Source organism: Anabrus simplex, chromosome 2 (genome assembly GCF_040414725.1).
Source record: "Anabrus simplex isolate iqAnaSimp1 chromosome 2, ASM4041472v1, whole genome shotgun sequence".
Classification (NCBI taxonomy): domain Eukaryota; kingdom Metazoa; phylum Arthropoda; class Insecta; order Orthoptera; family Tettigoniidae; genus Anabrus; species Anabrus simplex.
This window is the reverse complement of record NC_090266.1, coordinates 62,889,982-62,903,473: the sequence shown is the minus strand read 5'-3', so window position 1 is coordinate 62,903,473 and position 13,492 is coordinate 62,889,982. Positions and strand designations below refer to the sequence as shown.

The 13,492-nt window shown below is 42.2% G+C and overlaps 2 protein-coding genes across 3 annotated transcripts in view; one reads left to right on the top strand and one right to left on the bottom strand.

Moving 5' to 3' along the window:
* The window catches only part of LOC136863862 (putative ferric-chelate reductase 1 homolog), a 526,743-nt gene that overhangs the window by 356,467 nt on the left and 156,784 nt on the right, over positions 1–13,492 (bottom strand). The window lies entirely within an intron of this gene.
* Positions 1–13,492, top strand: part of LOC137498437 (uncharacterized) — an 81,689-nt gene that overhangs the window by 65,879 nt on the left and 2,318 nt on the right. The gene's annotated exons all lie outside the window — the stretch shown is intronic.

The following is a 13,492-nucleotide window of genomic DNA, read 5'->3' as shown; positions in this document are numbered from 1 at the left end:
GGACACATCCCTATGGGTATCGGCTGCGATTTGACGAAGTGACCAACCTGCCCTTCTCAGCCCGATCACCATACCCCTCGTAAAGTCGTCTGTCTGCTGGAAATGCCTCCGTTGACGGCGGCCTGGCATTCTTAGCTATACACGTGTCCTGTGGCACACGACAACACGTTCTACAATGACTGTCGGCTGAGAAATCACGGTACGAAGTGGGCCATTCGCCAACGTCGTGTCCCATTTATCGTTCGCTACGTGCGCAGCACAGCAGCGCATTTCACATCATGAGCATACCTCAGTGACGTCAGTCTACCCTGCAATTGGCATAAAGTTCTGACCACTCCTTCTTGGTGTTGCATTTGCTCTGTCAGTCAGTGTATTTATTTTAAAACGGATGCGATTTGTAATTTAGGAAACTGGTAATTTCCGAATATTTGAAGTTCTTGAGACCCGCCCTTAAGGCTTACGACGGCAGTATAGCAGACTGTTAACAGAACACCACATGAACAGACCGAAACCTTCAGCTTATTAGGTCGTGTTGAGAACACACAGAAGATGCCGAATAGATGTTAAGTACAGAACAAATACGGCCAACGGGACGCAAATGGAAACCAAACCTACAACCTCGATTTCACGTCGGATGCTTTACCGTTTGTCCTTGGTCGCATATGTTTTCTTGGAAAGGATCCAAGTTAAAGCTGTAACTCTCACTGATGTCCAGCTGGCCATTTTTTTCTACATGCACAATACACACGGCATAATAATGTGAGAGCTTATTATTTCAAGTAAAATTAGTTCGTGAATACTAAAAAGATTAAACGAAACGAAACACTTCACGGTGCATTTGTGCACTGATGTCATAGTGCGCTTCAGAGTTTACATTTCTTGCCCGCCGTCGCATGCTTCAAATCCCCTCTTTCACATAAACAATTTTGCAAAGTGCGCTTCGCGGATTCGCCGTCTCATCAGGGTGTTCAGCAAAGAGAGTTGTCGGCAGGCAAGAATTGCACCGCTCAGTGAGCAAGATTAGAATTCGTAGTTCCCTTGATTATCACTGACTAGCAAGATACCCGTGATTCGCTACGGTATTATACTGAAAATGAAAACCTACAGCCTGTTTTCCAGTCATTGACCGGGTCAGGGATGTGATGAATGAAGCAGATATAGGCTATTAGTACGATGGGGTCGCCACTCCCAAAGTGATTTATTAGTGACTGATAGATGCTATGAAATGAGAATGGAGAGTGTTGCTGGAATGAAAGATGACAGGGAAAACCGGAGTACCCGGAGAAAAACCTGTCCCGCCTCCGCTTTGTCCAGCACAAATCTCACATGGAGTGACCGGGATTTGAACCACGGTATCCAGCGGTGAGAGGCCGACGCGCTGCCGTCTGAGCGACAGAGGCTCCCACGCTATTATACTGAAATTTAAAATTGAATGCTTATTGATTTATATATATATATATATATATATATATATATATATATATATATAATCCACCGAAATTCGCGATCTGACTCGTTTCCTGAGAGAATCCGCCAAAATTCGCGATCTCACTTGTTTTCTGAGAGATTACGGCAATGTTCCTCCCATTTTCAATCTTTCTTTCCACCAATCGATTTCGTACTTCCCGGGCTAGGTCCAGGTATTCCGCGTGGTCAGTTGGGTCCCTAAATGTTTGCCATCTCTTCCTATAAGCATTTTTGATATAAATCAAATCATTGAGGATTGGTGTTGTCTTGGATGCCTTGGCGATACTGAACCCGCGGCCGGACTGCTTTCGTAGACATTACCCGGACGCGACCCGTTTCCAGCGCGGTCCGCACATTTTGACGACGGTCCAGATTATTATTATTATTATTATTATTATTATTATTATTATTATTATTATTATTATTATTATTATTATTGATGTTCAGGGTTCCACAGCAAGACCGCTACTTGGCGGTAAACTACATCTGCGCGTAGGCAAGTGCGCTAGATTTCTGGCGATATGAATGATATACTTCCGTGCATTATTGACCTTATTATAGAGGTGAACAATTGCACCGTCAATGTCATTCCTATCGTTTATTTCAAATGTATTTAATTTTTTTTTAATATGCCAGGAGAATCTACTGTAGACTAATCTAAGACCGTTCTCCAAAGGAAAAGATGGCTCTTGAAAACGAACCCAGGAAAGATTAAAAATGATTGGTTTATGATCAGAATAAGTACATTGAAAATCCAAAGCCTGTTTCTAGTCATTCGACCGGGTCAAGAATGGAATGAATGAAGCCCCCATTTAGCGGCGAGGATGGGAATTATGCCGCCTGCTGAAGCCTGTCGCACTCCCCTGGGGCAATGATTAATGAATGACAAATGAAATGAAATTATATTGGAGAGTGTTGCTGGAATGAATGATGACAGGGGAAACCGGAGTAACAGGAGAAAAACTTGTCCCACCTCCGCTTTGTCCAGCACAATTCTCACATGGAGAGACCGGGATTTGAACCACGGAACCCAGCGGTGAGAGGCCGGAGCGCTGCCACCTGAGCCACGGAGGCTCCTAATGAGCGCATTATGAACAGTAAAATCAATTGGTCTCAACTTCTCTTTCACCCCACCGCAGTTAAGTCGATTTACCCCATCCCCAGAAAAATAAGGCGAGTTTCTTTATGTTTAAAGGAGATTCCAAATACCATTGTTCACGTCTGTTACCTTCAGTTTTGAGATGTAAGTATCCCCCAAAATAATTCACTTTTTTCACTTCTTTTCACAATCTCCCCCACCCCTTAAGTGAATTTCCGGGAAAATGTACTTGTTTCTTTAATAGTAAAGGATTTTCTAAATATCGATTATCACGACTCTAGCATCTTCAGTTTTTGAGATATGTGTCCTCATAAAAGGAATTCAAGTCCTTTTTCACTCCCGCCTCCAAGGTGCTCCCCCCACCCCCAAGGCGTTTTTCTTTTTTTTTTTTTTTTTTGCTAGGGGCTTTACGTCGCACCGACACAGATAGGTCTTATAGCGACGATGGGATAGGAAAGGCCTAGGAGTTGGAAGGAAGCGGCCGTGGCCTTAATTAAGGTACAGCCCCAGCATTTGCCTGGTGTGAAAAGCGTTTTTCTTTGTTTATAAAGGAGATCAAATACCAATTGTCACGTCCGTAACAACTGTAGTCTTTATTATATGTAAGTATTGTCATACAATTTAATCAATTAATTTTTCAATTATTTCACACACACACACACACACACACACACACACACACACACACACACACACACACACACACACACACCTTCATTGGATTTTCCCAGAATACGTGTTTCTTTACTTTAAAAGCAGGTTCCAAATACCAAACATCTTCAGTTTTTAAGATACCAGTATCATAATTAAAATAATTCAACCCCATTTTCAGTCACTTTTTCCTCCCGCTCCCACCCACCCACCCACCCAAGTGGTTTTACCGAAAAAAAAATACACGTTTCTTTACTTTAATAGAGATTAAATAATACCACTTTTCACTTCTGTAACATGTTAAGTTTTTGAGATATACTGTAAAAAATCTCATTTTACAATTTCACCCGCTTTCTAGTTCCCCTTAAGTGGATTTTTCAGAAAAAAATCACCTATGTTTCTCTACGTTTACAGGAGATTCCGAATACCGACTTTTACGTCCGTAATATTTTACGTTTCTGAGATATACTGTAGATATAGTCTTTCTAAAAATCACCCCAATTTGTCCCTCCTGTTAAACCCCATTAAATGATTTTCCAAAAGCAAAAAATACGTGTTTCTTTACGTTTAAAGGAGATCCCATATACGAATTTTCAGGTCGGTAATATCTTCAGTTTCTGAGATATAAGTATCGTCATTAAAGGCATTCAACCTCTTTGTCACTCCTTTTCACCCCTCCTATTGGGATTTTCCAAAAACGAAACAATACGTGTTACTTTATTTTTAAAGGAGATTCTAAATACCAATTTTTATATCTGTACACTTTTAAAGTTTTGAGATATAAATATACTCATTTAAAAATTTCACCCACCTTTTCACCCCCCATTATTTGGATTTTCCAAGAACAAAAAAATACGCATTTCCTTATCATTAAAGGGGATTCCAAATATCAATTTTCACGTCTGTAACATTTTCAGATTTTAAGATATGAGTACCCCCCTGTTACGTGCCCTCTCCGGAAACAAAAAGGTATTTTTAAAAGACTTTCCAAATACCAAGTTTCTTGTCTCTAGCACGTTCATTTTTTGACATATAATGTAAAATGAAATGGCGTATGGCTTTTAGTGCCGGGAGATCCCAGGACGGGTTCGGCTCGCCAGGTACAGGTCTTTTGATTTGGCACGCGTAGGCGACCTGCGCGTCATGATAAGGATGAAATGATGATGAAGACATCACATACACCGAGCCCTCGTGCCAGGGAAATTAGCCAATGATGGTTAAAATTCCCGACCCTGCCGGGAATCGAACCCGGGACTCCTGTGACCAAAGGCCAGCACGCTAACCAATTAGCCATGGAGCCGGAATTTTTTTTTAATTTTTTGATATATAAGTATCCTCGCACAAAGAATTCAACAAATTTTTCAATTCATTCATCCTTCTTAATGGATTTTTCTAAAGACAAAAGATTACGTGTTTCTTTAGTTTAAAAGAAAATTCCAAATGCAAATTTTCTTGTCTGTAACATATTCAGTTTTTGAGATATATGTATCCTCGTGAAAGGAATTCATCTCCGATTTCATCCATCCCCCCTCTACCAAGTTGATTCCCCCTCTCCCCCCACCACGGCAAATGCGTGTTTGCGTATTTCCTTATTTTTAAAGCAGATTCCAAATACCAGTATTCACGCTTTTAACATCTTTTGATTTTGTGGTATGTATACATACATTCTCATACAAATAATTCAACTAATTTTTCAATCCTTTCACAAACACCCCTCCCCGACCCCCGTTAAGAGTCTTTTCCTAAAACCAAAGAATACGTGTTTACTTATTTTTAAAGGAGATTCCAAACACAATTTTCACGTCTGCAACATGTTAATTTTTTTAGATATACTGTATATATGGTAATTTTAAAAGGCACTTCTTCAGTTCCCCTGAAGTGGATTTTCCGGAAAAATATTGTTTCTTTACCTTTAATGGAAATTCCAAATACCAGTTTTCAGATCTGTAATATGCTACGTGTCTGATATAATTTGCAGATATAGTCTTTTTTTTAAATTCACCCCGTTTGTCACTCCTGTTCACCCCCTATTCATCGGATTATCCAAAAACACAAAAATACGTGTTTCTTTATTTTCAAAGGAGATTCCAATCTTCAATGTTCATGTCTGTAACACTTCAATTTTTGAGATATGTCTCCTCATAAAAGGAGTTCAATCCCTTTTCCCCCATTTTCACCCCCACTGAATGGGATTTTCCGAAAACAAAAAGTATATATTTCTTTATTTTTAAAGGAGATTCTAAATACCAAATTTTACACCTGTAAACTTTTAAGTTTTTGAGATATAGATATCGTCATTTTAAATATTCACCCCCCCCCTTTTCACCCCCTAGCGAAGGAATATCCAAAAATCCTCCCTTAGCGAGCACCTACATATTAATATGAATGTATCCCCAAAATTTCATTTCTTTATGTCCAGTAGTTTTGGCTCGGCGATGATGAATCAGTCAGTCAGTCAGTCAGAACAAGTTATTTTATACATATAGATTTCTTCGTTGTATCCACTTAATTTAACAGACAGTTCAAGCAACTTAAAACATTTCATATCAGCTACACCTTACAGCACTGCAACGTATGCTTTTCATCGCTCGTATTCGTTCGAAGGTCCTGGACTCGAGCGAGTTTCCCCCGAGCGGAGAGCACTTGCAACTACAGTGTGTTGACGAGCGAACTATGCTCGCTAGGACATTCGCAGTAAACAACAGGCAATCATTTGAATTTTTATTAGAAAGCGATACAGTAATGCCATAACAATTAGGTTTGTCCTCATTTGTCTTTCTGTTACTTATAATTTATACTTGGTGCCATCTTCGTATTACAGACACTGAATCAATGAAAATTAAACGGGTAATTTTTATCTTGTAAACAATATTACATATAATTATAATTTTAAATAATATATTCCGATAAAATATATACATGAACTAGAACTGTGGACAACGAAGTTAAATAGTTAATTGTGCTCCTTCTGTTTATTTAATTCAATTTCTTATATTTTGCTTGCCGTTGCAATTGTTGTTTTTTTTTTTTACTATTTCCTTTACGTCGCACCGACACAGATAGGTCTTATGGCGACGATGGGATAGGAAAGGCCTAGGAAGTGGAAGGAAGCGGCCGTGGCCTTAATTATGGTACAGCCCCGGCATTTGCCTGGTGTGAAAATGGGAAACCACGGAAAACCATCTTCAGGGCTGCCGACAGTGGGGCTCGAACCCACTATCTCCCGATTACTGGATACTGGCCGCACTTAAGCGACTGCAGCTATCGAGCTCGGTTGCAATTGTTTAAATACGTATGCTATGTGTTTTTATTCTTGTATACTAGACCGAACGTATATTAAATTATGTCTTGTGGGTAGAAAGTACCACTGATATAGAATAAATGCACTTTTATAAGTACTTTGACCGAACAAGTTGGCCTTGCACTTAGGGTCGCCCTGCTCTGAGCTTGTATTCACGAGATAGTGAGTTCGAACCCCACTGTCGGCAGGCTGGAGGATGGCTTTTCGTGGTTTCCCTTTTTTGACACCAGGCAAATACTGGGGCTGTATCTTAATTAAGGCCACGGCCGTTTCCTTCCCACTCCTAGCCCTTTCGTCTCCCATCGTTGCCGTGAGATCTATCTGTGTCGGCGCGACGTAAAACAAATTGCAACAAAAATTAATAATAATTTGCTCACACTAGGTAAGGTTCAAGGGCCTTCAAGATATTTAATCCTCGATCGGACGAAAAACAAATATCGTGTAAGTTCAGGATCGATTACCAAGTTGATGAGCTTGTCTTTGATTTCCTCTCTGATACAGACTGTCGCTAAGACAAGGCTTTTCATTGTCCATTGTCCATTTAGAATCAACCTAATGAGCATCTTCGCACTTATTTCAGTGGCCTTTTTGTTATGCGAGATGGTTTTAGAAGGGGGTAGAAGATCATCCACATTTACTCTACCATACTATGCGCCAATATTTACTAGTTCATGGGACATCACACGAAAGACACAACCCGACAGACACTAGGCTCCTTTCACACGATCCACTACTTTCCACGCCGCTCCAATCCAATCCACCAGCGGTGTATAAAGGGGCCTGTAGCATTCACACGAGACACTTCGTGTGGCGCAACTTCCGTCCACTCTCGTCAACAGCAGGCTGCTGTCAACTGGCCTGAAGTGTCTTCCACTCTTGGCGACCGGAAGCTCACTAAATAAGATTAGTTCGTTCGGACGGTCAACATTGTGTGCGCCACAAGTTCGAAGTTTTTGTTTCAAAATGTCGATTCCATTCATAGATGCTGTAAAGTTAATAATAGAAATACAAAATCGTCCTTGCCTGTGGGATTTGCGAACGACAGACTATTCAAATAAAATTTAAAAAACTTCAAATGTGGAATGAGGTTTCCCAAGAAGTGATTCCATATTATGCCGAACTGGACGACTCCAAAAAGCGAGAAGTTGGTAAGTACAATAATATTGTATGTGTTATATGTTAACTATTTATTCAATATTATAATAACATAGGTCATTGAAAAAATAATTAATCAAGGTTTTTAGCAGTCTTTATTTCAAATGAATTGCTTTCAATTGAATTAAATAGTAACATTTTCTTATTCGTGAGAACTATCAGTAATGAAAATGAAATGGCGGATGGCTTTTAGTGCCGGGAGTGTCTGAGGACATGTTCGGCTCGCCAGGTGCAGGTCTTTCGATTTGACTCCCGTAGGCGACCTGCGCGTCGTGATGAGGATTAAATGGTGATGAAGACGGCACATACACCCAGCCCCCGTGCCAGAGAAAGTATCCAATGATCGTTAAATTCTCCGACCCTGCCTGGAATCGAACCCGTGACCCCTGTGACCAAAGGCCAGCACGCTAACCAGTTAGCCATGGAGCCGGACGGAACTATCAGTGTTTTATTTACAGAAGTTAGGTATAGGTAGCAAGGCTATACTGGTAGCCCCACTAAATCAGTCGTTCAGACGGTCAACATTGTGTGCGTCACAAGTTCGAAGTTTTTGTCTCAAAATGTCGGTGGAATACATTTTCTCATGTTGGTGTCCTGACACTGTAAACTTGCTTCAAGGATTGACAACAAATCATCAAAGGAATTCCCACTCATACGAAAGTAATTAAAGAACATTTTTGGATCACTGGTGCGTTCATCTAGAAGAAAACGATAGGCTCCTCGTTCTAGGTGATATGAATTCAATGGATATCCAATGAACCCCAGTACGCTTCTTTCGCCTCAATCTTCTTTTCGTAAGAATATAAATCCCAAGGATAACGTTAGCGTCCATGGTCCAAAATCACACTGAGATGCAAAAGATGTGATGGAGACTACAAGTTGCCGGCAAGTTGCCAGAAGTGGACAGCAAAGGAAAACAGAGTGTCTGAGAAGTGGAGTGGAGTGGCGTAGCGTGGAAAGCAAGTGGATCGTGTGAAAGGAGCCGAAGTAAATCAGAAGTGCACATCTTTACACATTTCTGCGTAAGCAGTTTTTAACAGCATGTGGTACAGTACTGTGTATTCTGTCCACACGTACTTTCCAGACGTATGACCTCAATGGTAAAATTATTGAATTTATATTACGTCCCTATAACGTGTGACCTTTGATGTGGTATTGTAGCCTTATATGTTCACAGTGAAGAACACTGTTTACAGGATACATAGTGTACCTGCTTACCATCATGATTAACTGCAATAGTAAACATTTCCCAGACACCACTTTTGAAGCTTACTGGCTTCCTTAAACTGTAATCGTGAATTACAAGTTTATCCTTCATTACCTCTTTAGTTTCCCGTTCCTTGTTGAGTAAGTAACTATTGCTTGTTCGTCACGAGCATCACTCGCTCTTAGCTCGCTGGCGGGCGAAAAAGCCTCGCACAGTCACTACATCTGGCGGCGTACTAGCCAACAAACTGATCCTTCGCTCACGCTCGAGCGAAACGCGACAATGCAGGGCTCTAATACACAATATGTCTCTTCTACTGCAGCACTTTCTATCCGTCGTGAAATACTGTATCCGAAAACGGAAAAATGTAGACTCTTAAACATAGAATGTGTTTTCTACTTCCTCTTCCTGGCCTTACTTCGGGTCATCACTATATGTGGATTAAGCCCAGTTTTACGACCAGGTGCCTTTTCTGACAACAACACTATGTGGAGGGATGTTACTGCATGTTTTTATGGTGGTTAGTAGTATAATGTGTTGTTTATCTTCTTTGAGTTAAACCATTCGTAAGGGTGTAGTGGCATCACGCGACAATCATTTTGGTGATCTGCCTCCAGGAGTCTCTGCTTTGGGCATGGTGACTTGCTTGCTGTAAGCTCATCCTGGTCAAGCTCTTGATCTGGTCCGTCCATCGTAACGGTGCACGTCCTCTATGTTTTCGGCCGTCGACTTTACCCTCGGTGATAACTATTTCCATTGCCTCCTGTCTTCTGGCAATGTGACCAAAAGATCTGAGTAGTTTTTGGTCGATAAGGGTCAACAGTCTTCTTCTGATGCCGAGCTGTTGCAGGATCGATTCATTAGTATGGTGTGCTATCCATGGTATTCGCAGTAATCTCCTATAGCACCACATTTCTAGAGCATCAATCTTGCAGCGATCCGCCATCTTCATCATCCAAGTTTCTGCTGCATAGGTCGCGAGAGGGAAGATAAGAGTTCGAATGAGGGTGAGCTTTGTCTTGGAAGTGATGGAGGTGTCCTTCCCGATACGAGTAAGTTTTGCTGTTGAATTTCTCGCAATCGCAAAGCGCTTACGGATCTCAGGTTCGCAGTCTCCGGTATTTGTGACAATAGACCTCACACCCAGCCGGGAATTGAACATGGGGTCCTATGAACCGAAGACCAATACTCTGACCACCCATCCAAGGAGCCGAACTCAAACTTAGAAGGGTATCAGATAATACATTCAACCGGGCGAGTTGGCCGTGCGGTTAGGGGCGCGCAGCTGTGAGCTTGCTTCCGGGAGATAGTGGATTCGAACCCCACTGTCGGCAGCCTGGAACAGCGTTTCCCTTGGTTTACTATCTCCACACCAGGCAAATGCTGGGGCTGTACTTTAATTAAGCGTACGGCCGCTTCCTTCCTACTCCTAGACCTTTCCCAGCCCATCGTCGCCATAATACCTATTTGTGTCGGTATCTGTGGCTGTATGTGCCACGGGATGAACAAATAACCTGCATTTTTCAATATCATCACGGGACAAAACTTCAATACTTCGGTCATATGGTGCGAAACAATAAGTAAAATCTACTACAAGCAGTGATGGGAATAGTACAAAATAAAAGGATACCGTATTTAACAATCTGATTTACGTCGCACCAACACAGATAGGTTTTATGGCGACGATAGAATAGGTAAGGACTAGGAGTGAGGAGGAAGCTACCATGGCCTTAATTAAGGTACAGCCCCAGCATTTTCCTGGTGTGAACATAGAAAACCACGGAAAACCATCTTCAGGGCTTCCGACAGTGGTGTTCGAACCCACCATCTCCCGAATTCAAGTTGATAGCTACGTGACTCAAACCGCAAACCACTTGCTCGGTTAAAATAAAAGTAACTAAATCACAGTCACTTGAGAAATATTTTACTCGATTACAATTACTAATTACTTTTTCAACAAGTCTTTCATTCTTTCCTCTTTCCTTTCTTAATATATTTACCGTCCGGCTCCATGGCTAAATGGTTAGCGTGCTGGCCTTTGGTCACAGGGGTCCCGGGTTAGATTCCCGGCAGGGTCGGGAATTTCAACCATCATTGGCTAATTTCCCTGGCACGGGGACTGGGTGTATGTATTGTCTTCATCATCATTTCATCCTCATCACGACGCGCAGGTCGCCTACGGGAGTCAAATCAAAAGACCTGCACCTGGCGAGCCGAACCCGTCCTGGGATCTCCTGGCACTAAAAGCTACACGCCATTTAATTTTATCTATTTACCTTCCGGGGTTGGTTTCTCCATCGGACTCGGTGAGGGATCCCACCTCTACCACCTCTACGGCTGTGTCCTGGAGCATGAGCGTGAGTCCCAGTGCCTCGCTCAGGCGGCCTCACCTACCATGCAGAGGGATGGAAAGATTGGAAGGGATAGACAAGGAAGAGAGAAGGAAGCGGTCGTGGCCTTCAGTTAGGTACCATCCCGGCATTTGCCTGTTGGAGAAGTGGGAAACCGCGGAAAACCACTTCGAGAATGGCTGAGGAGGGAATCGAACACCCCTCTACTCAGTTGACCTCCCGAGGCTGAGTGAAGCCGGTTCTAGCCCTCGTATCACTTTTCAACTTTTGTGGCAGAGCCGAGAATCCAACCCGGGCCTCCGGGGGGAGACAGCTAAATACACAAACCACTACACCAGAGTGGCGGACCTTTTCAACAAGTAATTAGTAAAATTTGAATTACAATTACATCAAAGTGCGAGTCTTTAGGACATCGCTGAAATGTTCTTTTCTTCACATGGGGCGAAGTCTGCAAGGAAAAAAAGATATTACTCCATTCTCTGTGTGTGTTTGCAGCAAAGAGACATTAAGTGGCTATCATCACTAACTGAGACTAAACAAATGTTTTGCTTGCATGTCACATTCCTGTTTTCGTTACTTTCAAGGACAAGGAGTTCAGAATATAAATAAAGGAATGGAAATTCCTTAACCCCTTCGCCGTCACATGTTTATTCCTGTTTCATTCTCGAGCACGTAGTACATGATTATCTAAATCTCAACCATTACTCACAACAAGCTGCGAGTGCACGTCGTACACTTGGTGCGACGCCTTTCAAGTGTTGGGGTTCTAAAGTTGACGAACTTGTAATGTATATCAGCGAAATTAACTAATGATGGTTAAAATTCCCGACCCTGCCGGGAATCGAACCCGAGACCCCTGTGACCAAAGGCCAGCACGCTAACCATTTAGTCATGGAGTCGGACTCCCAGTGAGAATTCTTCACTGCAGCAGTTTAAGAACCAACGTTGGATAGGGTAGTCCTAGCTGCCAGAGCACAAGGAAGACCACGACTCAGAATCTGTCCGAGATGCCCACTCATATTCCATAGTAACTAGTACCCCGACTCTGAGGATTAGGCCACGCAACCGTTGCTCATGGTTCACGAACTAGGATATGGCTACAGAAACCCGCACCTAAAATTATTATTATTATTATTATTATTATTATTATTATTATTATTATTATTATTATTATTATTATTAGTATTAGTATTAGTATTAGTATTACAGACCAAACCTCATAGCGCAAAAGCTCCCAAGGGCCATGGCCTACCAAGCGGCCGCTGTTCTGCCCGAAGGCCTGTGGTCGGCACGACGAATCCTCTCGGCCGTTATTCTTGGCTTTCTAGACCGGGACCGCTATCTCATCATCAGACAGCTCCTTAATTGTAATCCCGTAAGCTGAGTGGATGACAAACAACCCTTCAAACCCCTTCCAAAGCCTGAAAGGGAATCGAACCCTTCAGCACGTGGCAGGCATTATTATTATTATTATTATTATTATTATTATTATTATTATTATTATTATTATTATTATTATTATTATATAAAAGGGGCTGCCTGGCCGAGGCGGTAAAGGCGTGCTCGGTTCGCCCGGAAGGACGTGAAATCGAATCCCCGTCAGGAAGTCGTAAAATTTAAGAAACGAGATTTCCACTTCCGGAGGTGCACATGGCCCTGAGGTTCACTCAGCCTAAACCAAAAATGAGTACCAGGTTAATTCCTGGGGGCAAAGGCAGCCGGGCGTAGAGCTAACCACTCTACCCCATCACGTGCCGAGGTTAACAATGGTGGAAGCCTTTACCTTCCACTCCTCCAAGGGCCTTCATGGCCTGTACAGAGGTGGCTTTGGTTTGCTTTTATTATTATTTACAAGTTGATTTACGTTGCACCGAGATGGGCGACGATGGGACAGGAAAGGCCTAGGAGTGGGAAGGAAGCAGCCGTGGCCTTAAATGAGGTACAGCTCCAGCATTTGCCTGGTGTAAAATTGGGAAACTACGGAAAAACATCTTCAGGGCTGCCGACAGTGAGTTTCGAACCCACTATCTCCCGAATGCTGGATAGTGGCCGCACTTAAGCGACTGCAGCTATCGAGCTCGGTATTTATTATTATTATTATTATTATTATTATTATTATTATTATTATTATTATATCTGCTGAGATTTGAGAAGCGATTTAGTTAGTGAATCACCATTATTACAACCATCTTGAAATGCTTTGAGTGTCCCGGTCAGAAGGAATGCTAAGTTCCTGACGGGTTCGGTAGATTCTCGCTACT